General features: G+C 55.8%; 1 protein-coding gene across 1 annotated transcript in view; it reads left to right on the forward strand.

Moving 5' to 3' along the window:
* The window catches only part of PALD1 (phosphatase domain containing paladin 1), a 94,631-nt gene continuing 82,099 nt past the window's right edge, over positions 1-12,532 (forward strand). The window contains exon 1 of the mRNA XM_072823448.1: positions 1-23. The gene's annotated coding sequence lies outside the window, so the exon portion shown is untranslated. The remainder of the gene's footprint in view (positions 24-12,532) is intronic.

A 12,532-nucleotide genomic window follows, 5' to 3' on the forward strand; every position in this document is an offset into this window, starting at 1 on the left:
GGCGGGCCCGAGGCCGCGGGGCGGTGAGTGTCCCCCGCGGGCGGGAGGGCGGCGGGGCGTCCCCTCCCCTCCCCTCCCCTCCCCTCCCCGAGCCCCAGCCCCGAGCCCCAGCCCCGAGCCGGCCTGAGCGCCATCTGGCGCCGCCCGGGGGGCAGCTCCCCGGCCCTGCGGTCCCAGACGGTCTCGCCAAACCAGGGGCCCTCGGATGTGAGCTCCCCCTCGGGCAGCCGGGTGGTCAGCGGGGGTCGGATGGTCCCCCTGCACCTGCCGCATCCCCACCCTGGGCTCTGTCCCTTGGCCTCTTTCTGCTGCTGCCGCTGGCCTCTAGGGTTCAGGGCCATCTGCAGAGCCCCCACTTGGTGCGGGGCTGGCTCTGCGGTGGGGTCCCACAGGCAGCCTGGGTCACACACACAACACTCCCCCCTTTTTTAAAGATTTTATTTATTTATTCATGAGACAGAGAGAGAGGCAGAGGCACAGGCAGGGGGAGATGCAGGCTCCTCACAGGGATCCCAGGTCTCCAGGATCACGCCCCCCCTCCCGCTGAGCCACCAGGGCTGCCCTAATCCCCCTTTTTGTCTTCAGCGCTTCCTGCCCCCAGGAGCTCCTGCCACCACTGGGCTCCCTGAGATCAGGGCTCTCCCCACCATAGTCCAGCTCCGCAGGAGCCGGGCTACCCAAGCAGCTGCTGCGGTGTGTCACAGGGCACGTGCGCCTGAGCCAGACCCACGGTCAACACAGGGCACAGTTGTCTCATGCAGTGCTCAGAGCTCTACAGAGTGGGCACTGGGAGGTCCTGGGAGTCCCCCTGAAGCTCCTGAAGTGTAAGCTTCCAAGGTCGCCCACCCTATTTTGTATTTGTATTTTTGTATTTTCTTTTAATAGCTCCCTCCCCCGGCAGTACGAGGCTCAGGCCCTACAACAAGTGATTTCTCTTGGGTACCTCCTCAGTCTGTGGTCCTCTGCCACGTGGGTGGGGGAAAGGTGGGGGTGGGGGATGGGGGTGGGGGTGCGCAGGCCTGGCAGGAGGGCCGGGCATGCAGACCTGGTCAAGGGGCTCATGTGACCACCCACGTGATTCTTGGCTTCCCAGGACTCCAAAAGGCCTGGCCCCCCTGGTCACCCACCCCCTTTGCCACCTGTGGAAGGAGCCAGCTTGGGCAGAGCCCTCATGTGACCTGGAGCTTCTCTGTGGGGCTCAGTTTCCCTCATCAGAGGAAGGTGTGGTCCTTACAGGATTGACTACAGAACAGGGGGGTGGGGGGTGGAGCAGAAGGAAGAGGCTCTGGAAAGCTGCTGGGTCGTTTGCCTCCATGCCCCTCATCCCACCAGGACACACCACTGTGCCCTGACACCCCATCTTTACAGCCACCCACCCCGATTCCCTTCCAGCTGCTACATCTTCTCACCGCGGAGTTGTTGACGGGTTCTGGCTCCGCACAATCCCTGCCTCCCAGGGTCACTCCTCACCCCCTAGAGTGCCTCCTGCTGTCCCCACCCACCATGCTTGGGTTGTGGGCCACTTGCCAAATGGTCCTGGCCCTAGTTGACCTCACACCAGCCTGTGACACAATTGAAACACTTCCCTACCCCCTGGGTTGCATGCCACTTAGCTTCCCTTCCACCTCCCTGGTGTTCCCGCTCAGTCCCTGTCCCCGTTCCCCCACCCCCACACTCTGCTCCCATGACTCTCCTCTCTTCGCACTACTCGCTTCTCCTCGAGGCTTTAAAGCCCCCCCATACCAGTGGTGCCCTGCCTTTCTCTGCCCCAGGCCTCTCCTCTGAGCCCGAGGGCCTTGATCCACCATCCCCTGCTCATCTCCCTTGGGCTCCCTGGAGGCAACCTGCGCTTCCGCACCCCATCCAAGACTGAGCTCTGTGTATCTTGCCCACTGTTCCCATCCACTCAAGCCCCTCCCTCCACCCAGTTACTCAACCCCCGATTCCCTCAACACCCCACATCCAATCCAATACCAACCCCGCTGATCCTGCTTCCAAAATGGTTCTCTAGAGCCTCCCTGTCCCTCTCCATCTTCTCTGCACCCTGGTCCCAGCCACCATGGTGTCTCACCTAGACAACTGCACTGGCCTTCTTGCTGGTCTTCCTGTGCTGCCCCCCATGATCTACTCCCACGGGGGCTGCTGTCATAGGTGGGACTGCAGCACTTTCCTGGTGTAGAATCTTCAGAGCCTCCCACCGCCTTTAGGAGCACATACAAGCTCCTGAAGCTCCCGCCTGTGGGCCTCATCGCTCCCTGCTACACCAGCCATCCTTCGGGTCCTAGACTTTGATGAGCTTGCTTCCACCCCAGGGCCTTTGTCCTTGCTGTCCTGTCTGCCTGGAATGCTCTTTCTCCCACTCTACCTGGCAGACACCTGTTCCACTTCCAAGTCTTTGCTTAGATAAGACCTCAGAGAAGCCTCCCTCGGCCACCCTGTCCAGTGATGCCCCCCTCACGCTCCCTCTGAATACCCTGTAGCTTCAAGAGCACTTATTGTCAGTTCTAGTTGTGTCTTTATTTGTGATTGGTTTACATCTGCCATTGGTTTATGTCTGCCTCCTCGACCAGACGGTGAGTGCCGCTGTGCTGTTGACTTTACTGTCTGTGTTGTTCAGCATCTCTACGCCTAGTACTGGGCTTAGCCAACACCGTGGGCACCCAGGAGCTACCTGTTGTGAGGGAGAGGACAGAGGCTGGCTGCTGAGGCTGTCCCGTTGCTATCTGTCCAGCAGGTGGCCTCCCAGGACAGAACATGGGTCCTTCCATTCCAGGGCCACTCCTCAGGTCCCAGGGCCTCCCAGTTGGAGATCTAAAAGACAGGTACAGGGCAGCCCCGGTGGCCCAGCAGTTTAGTGCCGCCTGCAGCCCAGGGTGTGATCCTGGAGACTTGGGATCGAGTCCCACGTCGGACTCCCTGCATGGAGCCTGCTTCTCCCTCTGCCTGTGTCTCTGCCTCTCTCTATATGTCTCTCATGCATAAATAAATAAAATCTTAAAAAAAAAAAGGCAGGTACAGCAGGGACACCTGGGTGGCTCAGCAGTTGAGCAGTTGAGCGTAAATAAATAAATAAATAAATAAATAAATAAGGCAGGTACTGGAGCCAGTCTGCCCTCCCTCCACACTTCTTTGAGACTTGTGACTCCACATCATGGTTATTTTTATTTTTTTTAGATTTACTTATTTATTTGAGGGAGCGGAGAGAGGGGAAGAGGGAGAAAGAGAATCTCAAGCAGACTCCTCACTGAGCGTGGAGCCCCATGTGGCCCATCTCATGATCTTGAGATCATGACCTGAGCCAAAATCAAGAGCCGGGAGCCCCACTGACTGAGCCACCCAGGTACTCACTTCCCCCACTTTTTTTAAAGTATTGCGCCCTGGTTGTTTTTGCCCACATCTCCTGCAGGGGTTTTGTGGTAACTTAAGCCAGAGACCGGAGCCAACCCATTTTTCCCCTTGGCGACAGTGCAAAGCTCCGTCCCTAAACTAATGATTAGTGGAAAACAAGGTGACTTGGTCCTATGGAAAGGCTGTTCCCTGGGTGGTTAATGTTAAGGCTGCGGAGCCCAGTTGCCGGGCCTCTAATCCTGGCTCTGTTGTTTATTAGTTGTGACATTTGGGGTAAGTCAGTTAACCGATCTGTGTCTTCTTTTCTTTTTTAAATATTTTATTTATTTATTCATGAGAGACACACAGAGAGAGGGAGAGACACAGGTAGAGGGAGAAGCAGGCTCCCTGCAGCGAGCTCCATACGGGGACTCGATCCCGGGACCCCAGGATCACGTCCTGGGCTGAGGGCAGATGCTCAACCACTGAGCCACCCGGGCACCTGCTTCTGTAAACGTGAGACTAGCACTTGCCTCCTAGGGTCATTGTGAGAGCAGAATGAGGAAATACGTGGAAAGTATTTAGAATGGTGTGAAATAAATGTCAGGGAACAAGGGCTCAATTGAACAATTCCTTTCCCCCCTGCCGGGCCCCCCGATGGCAGATGCGGGAGGGACTGCCCACCGTGGCACTGGGCAGCACCGTGTGTGCAGGTGCACAGCACGTGTGCACACAGCCATATAGGAAAAAGCCCAGGAACAGCACCCAGCTCTCCCAGCCACAGCTCAGGCAGACCGAGGTGCCTCCCTTGCCAGGAGAGGGGAGCCCAGCAGATGCCCTGTCACCTTCCTGGCACTGTGGCCCCGCCCCCTGCACTCAGTGCCACTGGCTTGACAGAACAGGTTGCCATGGCAGCAGGTGATGGGGCCTGTAGCGGGACAGGGGCTGGCCTTGGCTGAGCTGTCTGGGTTTTTAGAAGGCGGTGGCTTCCTGCCAAAGCACAGGCCCTCCTGCTGCCCAGACGTTCAGCTGGCTTCGGCAGCCGTGGCCACACCCGGAGCCCACCACAGTGTCCCGCCCTGGGAACTGGGAAGCTGAGCGTCGCCGCTCACTCTGGGTGTTCCCCCAGCCCTGGGCACAGGCCCCCTTTTGCCCATTCCCCACACTTTACTAGAAAGGTCTGGCATGGGCCTTTCTCCTCTGCTCCGTGGTGAACCCCTTAGGAATTTGGGTTGTGCCCAAATTCCATAGTGGCCTGTCTGGCATGTTTGTGGGATGGTTGAGAAAACAAAAAATGAATTTCCTCTCACTACCTTGAAGAGAGTCAAGATGCGAGACATAATCTAGCCTGCTCTAGAGATGGCCTGTTCATCCCACAAATATTTATTAAGTGGCTTCCACCGTCTGCCAGCCTTTCCTCCAGGTGGAGTTAAGATATGAACCCAGAGGGACAAGTTCCTGCTCTCATAGAGCAGACATTGTCACAGTGGGGGAAAGACTTGAACAAGCAAACCGAGCAAGGGAAACATCTGATGGTGATGGGTGCCATGCGGGGATCATCCCAGGGCTTGGAATGAGTGGTGGGGTGGCAGGAGAGGCTGCTCCAAGGAGGCCACATTTGATCAAAGGCCTACGCAGATGGAAGGAAGGTCTGGAGGAGGAAGAGCATTCTAGGAAGAGGAACCAGCAAGTGCAAAGGCCCTGAGGAGGTCTCGTAGTTGGGCAGTTTGAAGAACTCAAACAAGTTAGGCTGGAACTCGGGGGGTGAAGAGGCTGAGGAAAAGACCACAGTCCCGAGCTGATGGGCTTTCCCAGATGTGTACGTCCCCGTAACCCCTACCTAGAGCAACACGTGGAATGCCCAGCGCCCCAGAAGATTCCCTCAGGCCCCCTCCCAGTCAGTGTCGCCCCTCACAGAGGTGACCGCTGTCTGACCTCAACCTTCACAGGCTAGGACTTCAGTTCCATGGAGGACATCTTTTGCCACCTCTTCATCTGCCGTCCTCTTACTCACGGAGTCTGTGGTACTCATGCAGGATATTGTGTGGGTAGTTCATTCATTTTAGCTGCTGGGGCTCTTCCATTATGACATGACACCGTGATTTGTTTATCTACTCTCCCCTGATGGGTATCTGAGTTGTTCCCAGGACTTTCTCACTTGGGGTGGGGACTGGGGGTCTCCTGGCCTTCATTGTCCTGACAGGTACCCGTTGCTCCTGGGCTGCTACCAGGGAGAAGAGAGGGGAGAGAGGTGTTGGGACTTTAGGGTCGTGCCCCCCTACTTACCCCCGCAGCCCTGGGGCTGTGCGGGGTCTTCACCTCCCACATCCTACTAGTCTTCCTTCCTCAGAGCTGGACCTTGGGACCTTGGAGGCGTTTTGTGTGGATGTGGGTGTGGGTGTGGGTGACTGTTTCCTCCACTCCGTGGGTTGTCCTTTTTTAAAAAATTGTGGTAAAATACACATAAAATTGATCATTGGAACCACTTTTAAGTGTATGGTACAGTGGCAGCAAGTACATTTGCATTGTGCAACCATCGCCACCGTCCATCTCCAGAACGTTCTCATTATCCCCAAATGGAACTCTCTACTAACTCAAAGAGGCTTTTGGAATAGTGGTTTTCAGAGGGGCGGTGGGAGGTGGCCTGCCCTGAGTAATCTGGGGGGAAGCCGAGAGGAAGCGAGGGAAGATGGAACAAAGGGATTTGTGGGGAAACCAGGGCCCCTGAGTGGGACGCTCAGCACGCTCTCCTCCAAGACCCCGCTGGGGCTTTCCTGACTGCCTGCACTGGGCTCTTCATTTCCTTCCTGCCCCCATCCCGGCTGCTCCCTCTCTCTTCACACTGGAATGGAGGGCATTTTAACCCTTTCACTGCCTCGCCCAGCAGCAGCTCGGCACTGCACCCCCACGGGCTGGGAGGTGGCTGCTGGTCCCAGAAGCAGATTTGTCTAGAGGTTTCTAAATGTTGAACATCAGCTTGGTGTGAAGTCAGAGCCAGAAGAGCAGCTTCCTGGGGGGTAGGAGGCGTGCTGAGTGGTGAGAGAAAGAAGCGCTTCATTCTCTTCTTGACCCTCTTGGGAAGGAGCCTCCTGGGGGAGTCTGGAGGTACAATAATAGTTAAGGTTTCTTCTGGTTCTGGAAGTTTCCCACCAGCTTGGAAGCCCTGGGCGTGTTAACAGCTGAAGACATCTGAGGCCCGGCTATGAGATGGGTATTTTTTCAAATATTTGAAAGAAAGTGGTACTTAGTGAAATGTGATCTGGTGGTCCCGGAGGGGAGGGGATAGGACCAGCTGAGGACTGAGGGGAATGATGGGAAGTGGGTGTCAGATTCATGTGAGGAAAAAAAGAAAGACGTCCTCATGCCCATGCCTGTTGCAGTTCTGCAGGGAAGACTCTCTGGGGAGTGAGCTCCCCGTGCCTGGGGAGGATTACAGTCAGGCGGCAGTTTACTGGCTGGACACAGGGCTCTGGAGTCAGAGAGGCCTGGGGGCCGTTGGGTGAGTTCCTCAATCTCACTCTTTCTTCATAAAATAATAAGAGTAATGGGATATCCTTTTCAAAAGTGAGGAATGAGGTTGTGGATATGACATCTAACACAGTGTGGAGCACCTAGAAACCACTCCGTGAGGGACAGGGCTATTGTGGGGAGCACTCTTGGGTGAGGTGGGGAGTTCCATTAAATCCTCACCCAGGGGATCCTTCAGCCCTGATGTCTCATGGAAGGGGAACCATGGGGCTCATCCTGACAGAGTTCAGAGTTGTCTGAAGCTTGTCACCTGCCACCAGATAGGCAGCTGTCCACCTACCCACCACAGATGGGTGTGAGGAGAGTAGGAGATTACCTCTTGTGCTTCTGTGTACGACAAGAATTACTTACTCCATTTTACAGACAAGGCTGGAGAGGTCCCTTGACTTGCCCCATGTGGACTTGGTGAGGCAGGAGCTGGGGCAGGGTCTTGGGTCTCCGGAAGCCTGGTCAGGGTCCCGAACACCCAGCTTGCCTGGGTGTGACCCCTTGGTTTTCCACTTAGCTGGAGGGGTTGCCTGATTGTCTTCCTGGGAACAAAACTGGATGAGGGGCACCAGGCAAGGTTTTGAAGGAAGCTCCCTTTGGGCCTTAGGTGTGGAGTTTTCTGTCTTTGTCCCAGGAGGAGCCCCTGCCCGGGGCCTCTGGTGGACCTGCTGTCTGGACAAGGTGTGGCCTCAGGAGAGCCATCCTCAGATGAGTGACATCACCATCAGAGCCTCATTGCTTTGGGAGGTGGGAGAGGCAGCTACTTCCCAGTTTGGCTGAGAATAACCAACATGATAAATTCGAGAAAGCCCTCTGTAACCCAAAAAGCATTTTATGGACCTTGATCCCAAGCTTGGCATATGGTAACTACTCCAGGCTTGATTTTGTTCCTTGTTTTCTCTGCCAAGAACACCTCTTACAGGGAAAGCAGCTGCTCTGCAGTGGTGGCAGGGTTGGTCTGGCCAATATACACGAATTCATTAAGCTCCTAGTATATGCCATGCCCTGGGCTGGAACGCAGTGATGAGCACTGCACAGTCCCTTGCCCTCCAGGAGGCCTGGCGGTGGAAGGGACAGGTAAGCCATGACCAATGAGTCATGCAGGGGGGCGGGTGGCAGCCTTGAGGTGTGCTGCTCTGAGCTCCCTTCCAGAGAACTTGCTGCAGGATGCCCTAAGCAGACTGCCCCACTCCCTCCGGCTGCCCTGCCTTCAGGATCGGCTGCTGCATTCACACGCGGGGCACCATCTCCCTGGGCTGCTCCTGGCCAGTGGCTGAGCCCAGCCAAGGTACTGGCAGGGCCACATTTGCCAGATGAGGACTGCTTTACTGGGCAATCTTTGCCTTGGCTGCCCCCTGGGCCTGGCAGTGGTGCATTCAGGGCTGTGCCAGGTCTTGGCTCTTCCTTCCCATCCTCCTTCCTGCCTGATCCCCCCCACAACCCATTCATAGATGTCAGGCCTGCAGTGCATTCCGAATGCTCTCCCTCCTACTCCTGCCTCTCCCCAGTCTCTCACATGCATTCTCCCCAGTAAGGCTCTTGCACAGCTCACTCTGCCTTGCTGTCTGCTTTCCTGTGGGTCATTACTGACACATGGTATAAAGTGGCGTCGCTTTTGGTGGCAGGCCGGAGGGGACCTCAGATGTCCCACTCAATTGCTGGAGTAAGAGGGCAGCCAAGTGTTATGGGGAGAGAAAGGTGAACTTTGAAGTCAGGTGGCCTGGTGAGATTCCAGCTGTGTACCCCGGGCAGGTTAATTCACTTCCCCAAGCCTCAGTTTCCTCGTCTGCTAAAGGAGACCAAGGACACTCCTGCATCATGGGATGGAGGCAAGCCTTCAGTGAGTTAATGCACACGAACCGTGACACAGTGAATGCTCAGTGTCTGTCCTTTCCTGGAGGAGAGAAGACTGTGTGGAGGAGGGAGCAGGATGCCGTCTCTGAATCTGTTGCCTCTAGCTCCAGAAAGCACTCTGGATCTGGGGCGCGGCATGGGCTCCTCTGAGCCTTGGCCTGCACACTCTTAAGAGGAACTGGCATCACCATGGGCCGTATCATGCTGAGCGTCCCACTCAGGGGCCCTGGTTTCCTCACATGAATCTGACTTCCCGTGGGAATGTTGCATCGGTGCTGATGGGTGGGGGAGGTACGAGCATCCTCGTACAAGGGCAGGTGCTAGAGTTGGCATGGCCAGTTGCAGCTGGAAAAGCGCCTCGGAGTTACTGGCTCAGTGGTTCCCAAACACCAGACATGACTACAGCCTTAGCACCAGCCAGCCAGGGGGGCTTTCCCAGTCTCCGGCCCTGGGGATCCTGGCGTGGGAGGACTGGAGTGGAGCCTAGGGGTCTGAGGTTGAACCTTTCTCTACGGCAATTCAGATGCACACATAGGCAAGCCAGAGACCAACTCTCCAGTCCTGGCCCAGGATTTGGCCCTGACTGCCAGCACAGTGAATGCCTGTCTCAGATGGCCTGGGGGGTGCAGGCCGGGCCCTCCAAGCCAGCAGAGCTTCAGTGGCCTCCAGTTTCTGTGAATATGCATGGCGTGCCATTATGCTTCCGAGTTTGTTTTGGAGAGGAACAGCCCCTAATGAGCTGGCCTGTTTCCCTGTGGCTTGGAGCGGCCCAGGCCCACTGCTGGGTGCCTCTAAGACAGCAAAGGGACACTGGGGTGGTGTCTGTCCTTTCTGAGAGGCCTAGTTCTAGGCCATTAGGGACAAAAAAAGAGACTGGGTCAGTTAGTGAGCTCCTGGTCTCTGGGAACAGTCAAGCAGAGGCAGGGGTTTCATACAGGGAATCCTTCTATGCCTGGCGAAGTGCATGGACTCGCCCTCTCGGCCTTTGTTCCTTTAAACTGCATTTATTACATCCGTTGTATGCATCCTGATGCGGGTGGGGGTGAAACGGTGTGATGTCGAGGGATTGCCTTAACATACTCCAGCGAGGAAACCCAAAGAGAAAAAGAGACAACAGCAGGTGAAGCAGGCACGGCAAAACCATGATAGTTGTCGCATCCGGGTGATGGGTACGTAGAATCGACTGTACTGGTGTCTATTTTTGTGCGTATAGAAAATGTGTAGAATAAAAACTAAAAATGACTTAGTTAACAGAACGTGTCCTAGATGCACAGGGTAAAGAAGTCTACGGCACCAAAGGACAGTGAGTGGAAGGCAAGTTGGCTGCCGTTCCTGGGGCCCATGTCCCCTGTGGGGGCTGAGCCCCCTTCCCAGCATCCTCCGCAGCCCTGCTGGACACCGAACGTGTATATACAGACCTATGAGTTCACTTTCCCCCCCACCCCATTATTTTAAGACATATTTTAAGAGATAACAAATCACAGAGGCAGAGACACAGTCAGAGGGAGAAGCAAGCTCCTTGCGGGGAGCCCACTGCAGGACTCGATCCTAGGACCCCAGCATCACGCCCTGACCAAAGGCAGATGCTCAACTGCTGAGCCACCCAGGCGTCCCTCATTCTTCTTTCTCACAAGCACCCATGGTACTGTGTTTGACAAATGTTTTCACATAATGTACACATCCTGACTTCAAAGGACTTTGGTATTTTTCTATAGATAAACGTCGTTCCTTCCTATCCGTGGTATTATGTGGCCGATCGAGTTCTGTTTATTAGTTTGTCCCAGAACACTGCATTTTCACCCTCGCTCCCCATTTCTGTGTGTACACCTGGATGGTTGCGTGGAGCTTGCACAGGATTCCCTGGTTGGGGTCCATGTGACTCAGCCACTCCTGTGGAGATGGGCCCTGAGGCTGCCTCCATCCCTGCACCGTCCCAGACAACGCTGCCCTGACCGTCCGTGGCCTCGTCCACGTCTAGACTTTGCTCCCGGCTCTAGACATCCTTTTCCATCAGCCCACATACACCCGCCTCGTGTGCTAAGAACTCTGCGTGGTATTTCCCGATTCTGGATGCTCCGGAGTTGATCTAGCCATCTAGCCATCTCTCCTTCTCCACAGACGTTTTGGTGGTTCCCGATCTTTCACCGTTGCAAAGCGTTGACTAGCCTTGTGCAGTCGCCAATCTGTGCGTGTGTACACATGTAGGCGAAACTCCCGGAGGTGGAGCTGCTGAAGCAGAGTCTGTACATTTGTCATTTGGATAGACGTTGTTGGAAAGTGTGACAGTGCTCCTTTTGTGCCCCCCACTGAAGCTGTCTTCTAGCGCTACGGTTCTTGGAGGCTCAGAGAGGGTGAGTGACTGGGCTGGGATGACACAGCTAGTGAGTGCTGACACCGAGACCAGAGCCCAGGAGGCTGAGCCTGGGCTGGCGATCTTTGCAAGGCACTTGGCTGGCTCCTGTGTGTCCCGAGCTGCTTGGGGCCTGGGACCTTCCCTGTAAGTCTGAAGGCCTCGGTCTCTCCTGGAATGTGTCTGGTAAGCAAGAACCGCCCACTGGCCTGGTGAGGGATCAGCCCAGGAGCTTGTCACACGGAGGCCCTGGGAAGACGCGGTGTCCAGCCTCTGTAGCTCCCTTCGCCCCTGCCCTGCCCCCACCTTCCCTACAGCATCTTCATAAACGGCTCTGTCACAGTGAGGCATCCTTGGGAGTCCGAGTGGTGTTGCTTGGAGACAACTGGGCAACAGATCTGGGTTATTTAAAGGAGGGAGAGGGTGGGAGGGAAGGGGTGACAGCCTGTTTATTCAGGAGTGGACGATCTCCCTGCCCCAGGGTTTGGCAGACGCTGTCTCAAGCTCCCCCCACCTCCTACCTCATTATTCCCAGTGTCCAGGGCCTGGGATTCTGCGGGGAGACCCAGCAGAAGGCCACTGGGAGCGCCTCTCTGATAGTGGGGGCGGCGGATTCGCTGCAGGTCCTGGGGAGGCACTGGACAAGTGCTGGCTGGGGAAGGCAGAGGAGGGAGGACGTTAAGGCGAGGAACAGGCCTCGGAGGGGCTCTTCTGATGATGATGGTAGCCACAGCTACTACTATGTATTGAGCTTCCTCTCAGACAATGCATTTTTAAGAGCTTTAATTACCCAGTTGAGGTAAATGTGTCTATTCTCTCCCTCTTTTTTTTTTTTTTTTTTTTAATTTATTCATGAGAGACAGTGAGGCAGAGACACAGGCAGAGGGAGAAGCAGGCTCCCTACAGGGAGCCTGATGCGGGCCTCGATCCTGCGACCGCACGTTCATGACCTGAGCCGAAGGCAGATGCCCAACTACTGAGCCACCCAGGCGCCCCGTGACTATTCTCAATTTATAGATATGGAAAAAGAGACTCAGAGGGGCTCAGAGCCTCACCTGAGGCCACACAGCTAACAAGTGGCAGCGACTGAATTAAAACTCAGGTCCATCTGATGCCCAAGCTGGAATGAAGCACTGCACGTGGCTAGAGTTGGCAGGGCCCTTGCAGCGCACCCACTTGCATCCTGAGCTGACCTGGAAGGTCGTGCTGGGTGCCCCCCATCCCCGCTCCCTGCGCAGGAAACACCTGGCTGGGAAACTATCAGTTTCTTTGTCGGCCTCTCCCACAGGTCTGTGAGCACCTAGGGCAGGGTGAGGTCTTGTTTACCTCTGTGCCCTGAGCCCAGGGTCAGGTGTATTGTAGGTGCTTAGAGAACATTGTCACATGGAGCTGGGTTGCTTGAGCAGCTCTCCCTGAGACAGGGTCCTCATGGTCACCCTGATAGCCCTGCAGGGCCGAAAGGACCGTGTCCTCCCCTGGAGCTTT

This window comes from Canis lupus, chromosome 4 (assembly GCF_048164855.1).
Source record: "Canis lupus baileyi chromosome 4, mCanLup2.hap1, whole genome shotgun sequence".
In the NCBI taxonomy this organism is placed as follows: domain Eukaryota; kingdom Metazoa; phylum Chordata; class Mammalia; order Carnivora; family Canidae; genus Canis; species Canis lupus.